An 11,297-nucleotide genomic window follows, 5' to 3' on the forward strand; every position below is an offset into this window, starting at 1 on the left:
GAAAATAATTTTATGGTTGGGGGTCACCACAACATGAGGAACTGTATTAAGTGGTTGCGGCATTAGGAAGGTTGAGAACCGCTGGATTAGGGCTAAGTGGTAAAGTCCTGAAACTTTTTGAATAAAAATTACATATGCGCATAGAGGGCATGAGGGGGAATTAGAATTAAGTGCAGCAATTAGTGTTAAAATACTCAACTGTTATGATTAATTGCATGTTAAATATGTGACCACAAATTTGGTGGGTGTCAGGAGAATATGGTTGCTAAATATTGGTTGACACAATCTAAACCTTATTTATACTGTACAGCATGGAGAAATGGTAGTTCCACTGTTCCCTGTGCTATGTATATTCTTTTGAAAATATAACTTGTGGTGACACTTTTAAGAGAAAGAGTAATTAGAGTATAAAAGAGTAAGGGTTGGAATAGTGAAGGGTTAATATAATGAAAAAAATTAGAAAACACAACATAATCTGGTTTTGTTTAGTCCAGAAAATTTAAGAGGGAACTTAGATCATAGTTTTGGCACTCAAAAGAGACTTTAACATTATCTGATTCAGCTCTCTTACATTGCAGATAAGAAAATAGAGTTTCAGGGAGGTTGTCATGGCTAATGGCAGAGCAGTGTCTGGAACCCAAGTGTGTGGTTTGAAATGAAATTGAAGGTATCATAAGCATATTTTATTTATAGGGGCATTGAAGCAGGGCTGGGACTAGGGTAAGGTAAGCAAGTTGCCTAGGGTACCAAATTGAAGGAGGCAGTTACTCCTAGGTGCAGACTCTATACTTGCAAGATCCTTATTAATCAAAGTAATATATGAACATGTTTTAAAATGTCAGATAATGGTAAGAGCACCTCTCAGCCCTCCAGATTAGAGATAACTGGAGGAAGCTGGATGGTAATAGTAGAAGAGAATTATCCTTTAAGACCTAGGGCTCTGCAGTAATCTGACAGTTTTCAAGAATTTATGGAGCATTGCTTCACTTTATGTAAGAACAATGTGGGGTGTTTTGTTCTCAGGCCTGACTGGTTCCTATTCTCCTTTTTTCCTGGAATCAGATCTCCAAGACTAGATTTGCTTCCTTTGTGCTTTTAAAGCTGTTTTCTAAAAAAAACAAAACCAAAACTTTTTTTCACTTACGCATCCCCTTGGGGGGTTCTCAGTCTTGGCTGAGGAGTTAGAGAATCTAGACAATCCTGTCATTTCCTCTACCTTACAGCTCACATAGCCAAATATGGAAGCAATTTAGAGATAACAGTAAACAAAAATGAGTGATAACCCTAATCTTTAACTTTTACTGACATGTCTTCTGAACTCTATAGTTTCTGACTCCCATTTGTTTTTGAGGGTGGAGTCACCTAGTTCAGTTCCATCCCTCTTAGGTAAAGGACATGCTTCTTTATGAAGTTCTTTTCCCCAGCACTTAGGGGTTAGAGGTAGTGTAGGCCAAAAAAAATCCCACTTCCATGTCCCAGAAGATAATTTGTATTTCCCAGAACCTCCAGGATGGATGACACATGGAGTAGACAAGCTCTCCAAACATTAATGGTTCTCTTTTTGGCATTACCTTATGTGAGGAGAATAAAACCAGAATGTCTTGGAACTCATGCGTATAAACTTGTTTTGCTGCTTCTCTGGATCTGCCCTGTTTTCTATCTGATACCTCACTTGCCTCCTTAGGACCATTATGCATTTTATTTATTTATTTTTTTAAAGATTTTTATTGGGGAATTGGGGGAAGGGGAACAGACAAGTTGCTGTCCTTCTGTTCTTCAGTCTAGTTGTGGAGGACGTTGCTTCACTGGCCCAAGTTGGCACCATCATTGCTCTCTTCCCAGGCGAGGCAGATCAGTCGCCGGCTTCGGGATGGCTGCTCACAGCGGCTGCTGGCCGCTCACGCTGGCTGCTGTCTACACACGGTAGCCCATGGCAACCCACTGCAGCAGGGGACTACAGCCTATGCCGTTGCCTGCGACTCAGGGCAGCCCAGCTCCAGGTTGAGCTGTTGTTCAGCATCTTAGCTGTGGAGGGCAGTGTCACTGGCCCTCATATGTGGGATCTGAACCGGGGCCCTCTGGCATCCCAAACCAGCTCTTAACCATCGCACCACTCGACCGGCCCCCATTATGCATTTTTTATTTTTTAGGCCTTTGGTGTTCAAGGCAGGCCATTTGTTTTTACATTGCATTTTAAAATAGGTGGATTCTGGGAGCTAAGATTTTATAAAGTGAAAAGAAAAGTGATTGTATTGATCCAGTCAGAGGTAGTTAAATGTATAAACAGTAGCAGCACATTGAAGCTAATTTACAGATGCAATTGGCATAGTTTGTGATGCTAACGGGAGCAGAATAAATTTAAGTCAGTATTACACTAGCCTATAAGTTCTTTCATGACAGCTTTGTGAGCTGGATAGCTCATGTTGTTCCTGGACATAATAGGACCTCAGAAAAACTAGTATACATGTTTATAAGTGAAAGCTTGGTAAAAATCAGTGATTTGGTTGTTTATAAGCCCCACATAGTGTTCAGTGTTACCTTTCTTTAAACCCATCCTAAAGTGTTTACCTCCCCCCCCCCCAACACGTCAAATTGGAGAATATCTATACTTGCTAGTATTAGGGTTGCCTTAATCTCCATCTAGCTTTTTTTAATCTTTGTTCTTTTTTTTTTTTCAATCTGAAGTCTTCTTTATTATAATATGTTCTTTTCTCCTTTAAATTTGATAGTTGTTTTCCCAATCAGTTCAGATGCTTATTATCATCTTATATATTGGCCCTGTTTGTTTTTGTTTTAACGGAAAGGTAATTTTTGGTTTATGTAATGAAAACTCCAGGTAGTTTTTAGCAGTTCTGTTAAATTCCAACAGTTCTATAAAATTTATATTTGTATACATTTTCACATGGTTGTATCTCTCAGATAATCTATCAGGTTTTTTTCTTTTTTTCCCTGGAATCCTGCTCTAATTTGGAGTATTTATTCTACACCTACTTCAAAGCTAAATTTACTTTTGTTGGCATCCTGGAAGTTTCTTTTGCCTTTCTTATTGGATTTCCTGCTTCCTAGATCCTATATCTTTCTTTTTCTTGCCTTACTCCTTTGTTTCCTAAGTGAGGGTATGATGGAACTAAATTTTTAGAGAATGCATGTCTCTGAAAATGACTTTATTGTTCTCTCATACTTGATAGTTTGGCCCTATTTAAGGGACTTACATTTAGCAGATACAGAGTTTCAGCTTTGCAAGATGAAAATTGTTGTGGAGATGGATGGTGGTGATTGTTGCTCAATTGAATTGTACACTTATGGCTTGGGTGATAAATTTTATGTATACTGTATTAGTTACCTAAGGCTGCCATAACAAATTAGTATCAGAGACTGGGTGGCTTAAACAACAGAAATTTATTGTCTCAAAATTCTGGAGGCTAGAGTTTAAGAGATCAAGTTGTCAGCAGGGTTGGTTTCTTCTGAGGCCTCTCTCCTTGGGTTACAGGTGGTTATCTTCTCCCAGTGTCTTCATATGGTCTTTGCACTGAGTATATCTGTGTCCTAGCTGGCTCCTCTTATAATGACACCAGTCATACTGAATTAGGGCCCACCCTAATGAGAGACCTCATTTTTACCTTAATTACCTCTTTAAAGACCCTATTTCTAAATACAGTCCCAGCGTGAGGTACTGGAGGTTGGAACTTCAGTGTCTTAATTTTGGGGGTGGGGCTGGAATTCAGCCCATAACAGATGTTTTACCACAATATAAAAAAATTCATATAAGGGAATATGGTCAATAATGTAATAACTATGTATGGTGGGTACTTAGACTTATCTGGATGATCACTTTGTAAGGTATATAAATGTCTAATCACTATGTTGTATACCTGAAACTAATATAATGTGTCACTTGTAATTGAGAAATAAATTTAAAAAAAAATTTTGTAAAGAATGAATAGTGATATGAAGAACATGTATGCATCATCCAGAAACTGCAGTTAAGGATACTCTCCATTATATTGTATATAATATATACATATATACATAGCATATAAAGAAAAAGAAAATAAAAAATAAATACCGTTACACTCTTCCCGTAGCAACCTGAGGTGACCTCTGAAAATGGTTCCCTATTCACTTGACCCAGAGAATCCCACAAAATCATGCAAATCGAGAGGTTTAAATCTTCACGTTCACTTTAAAAACACTTGTGAAACTGCCCAGGCCATCAGGGGTATGCATATCCAAAAAGCCACCAAGTATATAAAGGATATCATGTTACAGAAGCAATGTGTGCATTCCGTCATTACAATAGTGGAGTTGGTAGGTGTACCCAGGCCAAACGGTGGCGCAGGACGCAGGGTCGGTGGCCCAAAAAGAGTGCAGAATTTTTGTTGCACATGCTTCAAAATGTAGAAAGTAATGCTGCACTTAAAGGTTTAGATGTAGATTCTCTGGTTATTGAGCACATCCAGGTGAACAAATCTCCCAAGATGCAGTACAGAACTTACAGAGCAGAACTTACAGAGCTCATGGGTGGATTAACTCATACATGAGCTCTCCCTGCCACATTGAAATGATCCTAACTGAAAAAGCAGATTGTTCCTAATCCAGAAGAGGAGGCTGCACAGAAGAAAAAGATATCCCAGAAGAAATAAAAATTTAGGGCCCAGGAGTAAATTCAGCATCAAATAAATCCTAATAAAAGTAAAAAAAAAAAAAATTACAGTCAATTATCAACCCATTTATGTTTAATTGCCATATAGTACAATAAGGACTAGATGAGTTAATGTGTTTACATTTGTTTTATTATGACATTGAATTCTTATTTATGTTATACTTTTTTCATATTAATAGTGGTTCATACCATAAGTATTTGTTCATAATTTATCAAGATTATTATATTTTATTTTAGCTATAACATATAATGGTTTCTTCTTTAGATTATATAAAAATGTAATCATCTTAATAGTGATACGTTCTTCATGTGATCTTGGTATATAGCTTATTGTAATTCAGAGAGAGGAATAAGAAAAATTTTGTGATGCCTGACAAAGTAATCATATAGGGAGTAATGCCTTGTACATATATAAGGCATAATTAAATAAGTTGTTGAAGAAATAGATTTATAGTTGATAATTTTTCAGAGATTTTTGCTTGATGTGCCTTTCTTTACTCTTAGGCCTTAGCTCAGTGTGCTCCTACTCTGTAATAACTATTCAGTCAAAATTTGTTAACTGAATAAGTGGATGAATTTTGGTTATGTACAGGACTTTGGCCTTTGTCGTTATTTTGTGCTTTCTCATATTGGGGATGTTTTTAAAATGATATTTACAAAAGTGAATAGTGGGCCGGCCGAGTGACACGTTAAGAGTTGGCTTGGGAGTCCAGCTCTGAGCAGCAGGGCCCTGGTTCGGATCCCACATGAGGGCCAGTGACACTGCGCCCTCTATAGCTAAGATGGTGAACAACAGCTCGACCTGGAGCTGGGCTGCCGTGAGTTGCCGGTGACTGCTTAGGCTGCAGTGGGGCTGGCCGGCAGCTGGCAGTGTGCTTTCATGAGCTGTGAGCCTCTGTGAGCAGCCGTCCAATGGGCGGCTCACGACTGCCTCAGCCGAAAAGAGCACAATGATAATACCAACATGGGCCAGTGAAGCAACATCCTCCACAACTAGACTGAAGAACAAAAGGATGGCAACTTGTCTGTTCCCTTCCCCCAATTCCCCAGTAAAATCTTTAAAGAAAGAAAACCAAAAACCAAAACCAAAAGTGAATAGTATAAGGTGGCATTTTATTTGATCTATTTTTTTTTAAAGGCCTTGATTTTAAGTAGACTTTGTTTCAGATTAGTCTGTAGTTTTAGTTTCCCCATGATGGGATTGTTATCCGTGTTGTTTCATTAGTACCAGTGTTTAACAATTAAAATTACTTGACAAAATAGTAAGTTTAAAATATTGAATAGAATACAGTCATCTTATGAATTGCCTTGTCTTTTTGCATTACTTATAGCATAATGAAGTTAGTTATTTGGGGATTTTTTCCCCCCTTAATTGTTTACTGAGAGATCTGTAGCCCAACCAAACTTCCGGAGTTAGTCACTTGGGTATTGTCACTCTGCTGATTTTCATCAGAAACAGGAAATTGTCAAGTTATGTGTTAAAGTACAGCAGATTCTAAAATTGCATTTGTATTAGCATGAAGAATTTTTTCTGTTGCTAGCTGGTTCCTTACTTTTCCCTCAGACTATAAAAACTGGCTTACCAAAAATGGTGATATTTATCATGGCCTATATACATAGCAAACAGTGCCCTTTCGCATAAGTTACATTTCATACACAATATGATTGATAAAGTGATTTGAGAAACTTAGTGTTATTAATATATAGATACCTATTGCATTTTAAAAGTAGATTGGGGAAGAACATGTTTTTAGGTGTTTGGCCTGATGTTATTCCCATATTTCGATTAGGAGTTCTCTGTGGTTATCTAAAGAGGACCTTTTAGGGAGTCTACGAGGCCAAAACTATTTTCATATATTGGGATGTTAATTTCCATTTTCACTCGAGTTTCTAGAGACTGCATGAAATGCAGTGATATTTTATAAGATGTCAACATTTGGGAGATCTGCAAAACGCAGGGAATGAATATTGCATGATGATGCAAAATCATACATGAATAAAAACAGGTCCATTTAAAGTATAAGACAGACTAATGAATGTTTTCTGCTATATATTTATTTTAGTTTACATATAGTAAGATTCACACTTTTTGGAGTGTGAATGAGATTTGACACATACTTAGAGTTATGCCATCATTACCAGTCTAAATAAAAATAGTTTTTTCACCCCCTCTCAAGAAAATAAAATTCCCTCATGCTTTGTAGTCAAAACTTCCCCCCCCCTACTATTAACCTGTGAAAACTACTGATCTGTTCTGTGTCCCAATAGATTTACCTTTTCTAATATGTCATACATAGCCTTTTGAGTCTGGCTCAATAAGATTGCTGGGTCATATGGCAAGTGTATGTTTATCTTTATAAGAAGCTGCCAAACTGTTACCTGTACTGGCTGTACTATTTTTTTATTCCCACAAGCAATGCATGAGTTCCAGTTGTTCTGCATCCTCATTGGCAACTGATACTGTAAGGTTTTTTTGTCTTCCTTTCCCTTCCCTCCGCTCCCCTCCCCTTCCCTCTTTCTCTCTTTTCTCTCTTTCTCCCTCTCCCTCTCCCTCTCCCTCTCTTTCCCTCCCTACCTCCCTCCATCTCCCTGCCTCCTCCTTTCCTTCCCTTTCCTTTTTTCTCCACCTCCCTTCTCTTTGTAAGCCATTTAATAGCTGTGTAATGATATTATTTTGTGGTTTTAATTTGCATTCCTGAAATAACTAATGATGTTGAGTATCTTTTCCTATTCTTATATGCCATTCAAATATGTTGTTTGGTGAAATACCTGTTTAAATATTTTGTCCATTTAAAAGTATTAAATATTTAAATATTTTTCCCCCATGGCTTTGCTGGGTACAGCCTGAGGCGGCTCTCCCCAGGCTGGAACCACATGCCAGTAGTTTCACAGGCCTGGTTCCCCACAGCTTTGGGTTGAAATCCAGGTGATGGCTTCCTCTTTTGAAACAGAGGAGGCAGCCTTAATCATCTCTGAATCACCTTTGGGGTTCATCTTTCCTTGAAGAATATCGGTGGTTCCATCCTGTAAAATTTAAGAAGACCAGCCAACAATCTTCCTTCATTCCTTCCAGTTCAGTCTCCTTCCAGTTCAGATTTGCTGTTTCCTGCTAGGGTGACTGAGTCTGAGGCTCACCCCCATATTAGTCTCTCTATCAAAGGGTCCCANAAAAAAATGTTTTTTGGGGGGTACACCATGGTCATTGGTTACAGATTGCTTTCATGCTACAATGGAATAGTTGACTCTGTTAGGGAGGGTGCAGCTCATAGTGGCCCATGCAAGGATCAAACCTGCAACCTTGGTGTGATCAGCACCACGCTGTAACCAACTGAGCTAACCAGTCACCCCTAGTTTATGCTTTCGATTCTTAAGTTTGAGAAACTCTTGCCTTCTCTGGGATATCTTTCCCCCCCGATTTTTCATTTTATTAATTTCTATTCTTCATTTTCCATATTGTCTTGAAGTGTACCCAGGATTTGTTTTAATCGGGTAGAGTAAGACGCACAGAGATGGAATGACTATATTGAAGGAAAAAGCTTTTACTGACAGTTCCCTAGAAACAGGAGGCATAGGATGCCATGCCATGCTTCTCAGGGCCACGTGGGGAAGCACCAATGTTGGTCAGGGGGTAGAAGAAGCAAGGGGAAAGCATGGGCTAGAGCCTTTATTGTGATTTCTGTGGAAAGGAATGGATGAAAAGGGCCTACCATTGATCAATCTTGAGCAAGTTTAGGATTGGATAGTTTGAATAATTTATAGCTCTGGGTGATATGGGTGGTCTCTAATTGTGTAGTACCTGGTCCTGGCGTGATTTAGGATAGGGGGAATATAGGCTCTGGATTGGTTGGTTGTGTATCAAAGATGGGCTCTCAGGTAAATTGTTTGCTATCTCTTGGAATTAGGTAACCCTGGGAGTGACAGTCCCTCCCTCGGTGCAAAGGGCCCTGCCATGTAACAGCATCATAAAATATAGGGGGGGAAAATTAATACACTTATGCTTTCTTTAGGCTTATTCTGTTGTCTTTTTCCAGTTTCTTGACTGAAAATGTATTAAGTATATTCAATCTTACTGTTTTGTTACAAATGCATTAAGGCTGTAATTTGAGCTGGGCTCCACATTTTGATAGTGATACTTTTATTATTATTTCGTTCTTATTTTATAATTACTAGTGTAATTTTCTAATTTTTTTGTTTAGGAGTCCATTTTTAAGTTTTCAAACATTTAAAAAATGCTTTATTGGTGATTTCAACATTATATATGGTCAGAGTGTGGTCTTAGGTATATAAGTTCTTTGTAATTTTTTCATGTCTTTGTAACTCTTAATACATGATCAATTTTTGAAAATGTTCCATGTGTACTTGAAAGTAATTATATCCTTATTTTTTTTGCTTGGTAAAGGGTTCTCTATATAGCTGTTAGATTAAACTTAGTAATTTTGTGGGTCAAGTATTCTATATCCTTACTTACATTTTGGCTTTCTGATGTACCAGTTTCTAAGTAAAATAGAGGCTTATGCAGTGGCTGAAGATTGATTATTGGTTTTTTTGTAGTTTATTACTTTTTGCCGTATTTTAAGAGTGAGGTATACCGGGGGTGCCAAAAAAATGTGTACAAGTGGACACTTTGGTCAACATTGCTCAAGCAATATTTCACTGTAATTGGAAGTGCCTGGACACTTTGAACACCTCTTGTAATTTCAGAAGTCAAACGTGACTTGTATTCATCTTTTGTTACTGGTGTATATTGAGTATTACAATTTTAATACAGCTTTCTTAAAATGTGTATACNGTCCTCCACAACTAGACTGAAGAACAAAACAGCAATTTGTCTACCTATCTGTTCCTCTTCCCCGATTCCCCAACGCTGTTCTCCTCCCTCCAATTCCCCAATAAAATCTTTAAAAAAACAAACAAAAAAACCAAAAACTGCAAACTGTCATTCAAGGAAGCATTTTTCTGTCTGTTGAGCTCTGGCTTCTAGGTGTATCCTCTATTTGGTTCAAATAAATGTTTGTAAAAATTCCTACAGGTTTGGACATTCTTATGTTGGTAATTCATTCACTGCTGGAGAGGAAAAGTTTTCCTCTACCCTTCTAGGTTTTTCTGGCTGGTCTAATAATCAAAACAACACGAGACAGCTTAGCAGGAGAAAATCAAAGTTTAATAACACGTGTATCTCCTGTATACATACATGGGAGAGACCCAGGAAAACTGAGTAACACTTCAAAATGGTGGAAGCCATCACCTTAAATACCGCCTTCAGCTAAAGACAAATGGGGATGGAGAGTCAGTTATGGGACCTTATCAGGAACCACTGTAGACAAGAGTAAGACTGTTGTGGAGATTTAAGTCCATGCCTTCTCCATCGATACCACTTTCTAGAGTTTTAGATGTTCTCTTCCTGGAAGTCTGAGATCAAGGTACCAGCCTGGTCTGGTGAGATGCCTCCTTCATGTTGTATCCTCACATATTGAAAGGGGCTAGGGAACTGTGGGATCTCTTTTATAAGAGCACTGATCCCATTTAGGAGAGCTCCACTCTTATGATCTAATCACTTCTCAAAGGNAGTCTTTGTGTAGTAGGTTTGTCATCTGGTCTTTCTCTGGATGGTTACTGTTGGTTTATTTTTTCCCTTTGAATGGGCCATGTTTTCCTGTTTCTTTGTATTCCTTGTGATTTTGTTGTTAAAAACTGGCTGCCTGAATTTCATAATATGGTAAATCTGAAAATCAGATTCTCCCTTTTCCCCAGGGTTTGCTGGGGGTGGGTGTGGGTGTGGGGTGTTCGTTTTGTTTTGTTTTTTTATTGTTGTAGGCTATCTCTGTGCCAGGAATCACCTTGAAGTATAACCTTAAGCTCTCCTCAGCCCTTTCCTGAGTTGGCGCCTTTTCCTGGGTATGTGTAGTGACTTTCTAAATTCTCCTGTTCCTACTTTAATGCCTGGCTCCCAAAAGGGAAAAAAGAGAAAAATGAAGGGAAAAAGAGGTGCCAGCTCTTTAGATCCCCTTCAGCCTGAGGGAGAAGGGCTTATACAATTGTGTGTATGTGTGTACGTGTGTGTGAACGTGTGTGTGTGTGTGTACGTGTGTGCACATGCAACAATGGCTGCCTGCTTTTGTGTCAGTACCTCAGTGATCAGAAGCAGAAATCAGCTGTCACACACAGATCCCTGATCACAAGATCCTTATTGCCCACCTTGGCTCCCATAGCTACTCCTGGAGCTAATGCACAACTGCCTGGCACAGGGCTGGCGAGGGTGGAGGATGGGTAGTCATTGCTAGAATAAGAGCTGAAATTAAGCAAAATATACAGACCAATTCTTCCTCTGGAAGATTCAAGTCTTAGAATAGACTCCAGAGTTCTAAAATAGTTATATCAGATAGATTCTGCTAGTACAATTATTGTGTAGGTGGTGAGACAGATTCTTGGTGCTTCCTACTCCACCATCTTCCAAGAGTCTTCTCATAACTTGACAAAAAAAAAGTTTTGTTATAGTTTAAAAGAGTTCTTATCTTTTTCTCCTGATTTTCAGGAATCCCAGAACAGTAAGTTCATTGTGACTCAAAGCAAATACTTTTGAGACTTTTCATTTAGCTTTCAAGTCTAGCTAGCAAGCATTTATTTTTATTTTATT

General features: G+C 38.4%; 1 protein-coding gene and 1 pseudogene across 2 annotated transcripts in view; both read left to right on the top strand.

The window, feature by feature from the left end:
* The window catches only part of NCK1 (NCK adaptor protein 1), a 90,907-nt gene that overhangs the window by 33,228 nt on the left and 46,382 nt on the right, over window positions 1–11,297 (top strand). The gene's annotated exons all lie outside the window — the stretch shown is intronic.
* The window catches only part of LOC109389231 (ribosome production factor 1 pseudogene), a 14,831-nt pseudogene continuing 12,058 nt past the window's right edge, over window positions 8,525–11,297 (top strand).

Source organism: Hipposideros armiger, unplaced genomic scaffold, assembly GCF_001890085.2.
Source record: "Hipposideros armiger isolate ML-2016 unplaced genomic scaffold, ASM189008v1 scaffold_226, whole genome shotgun sequence".
NCBI lineage: Eukaryota > Metazoa > Chordata > Mammalia > Chiroptera > Hipposideridae > Hipposideros > Hipposideros armiger.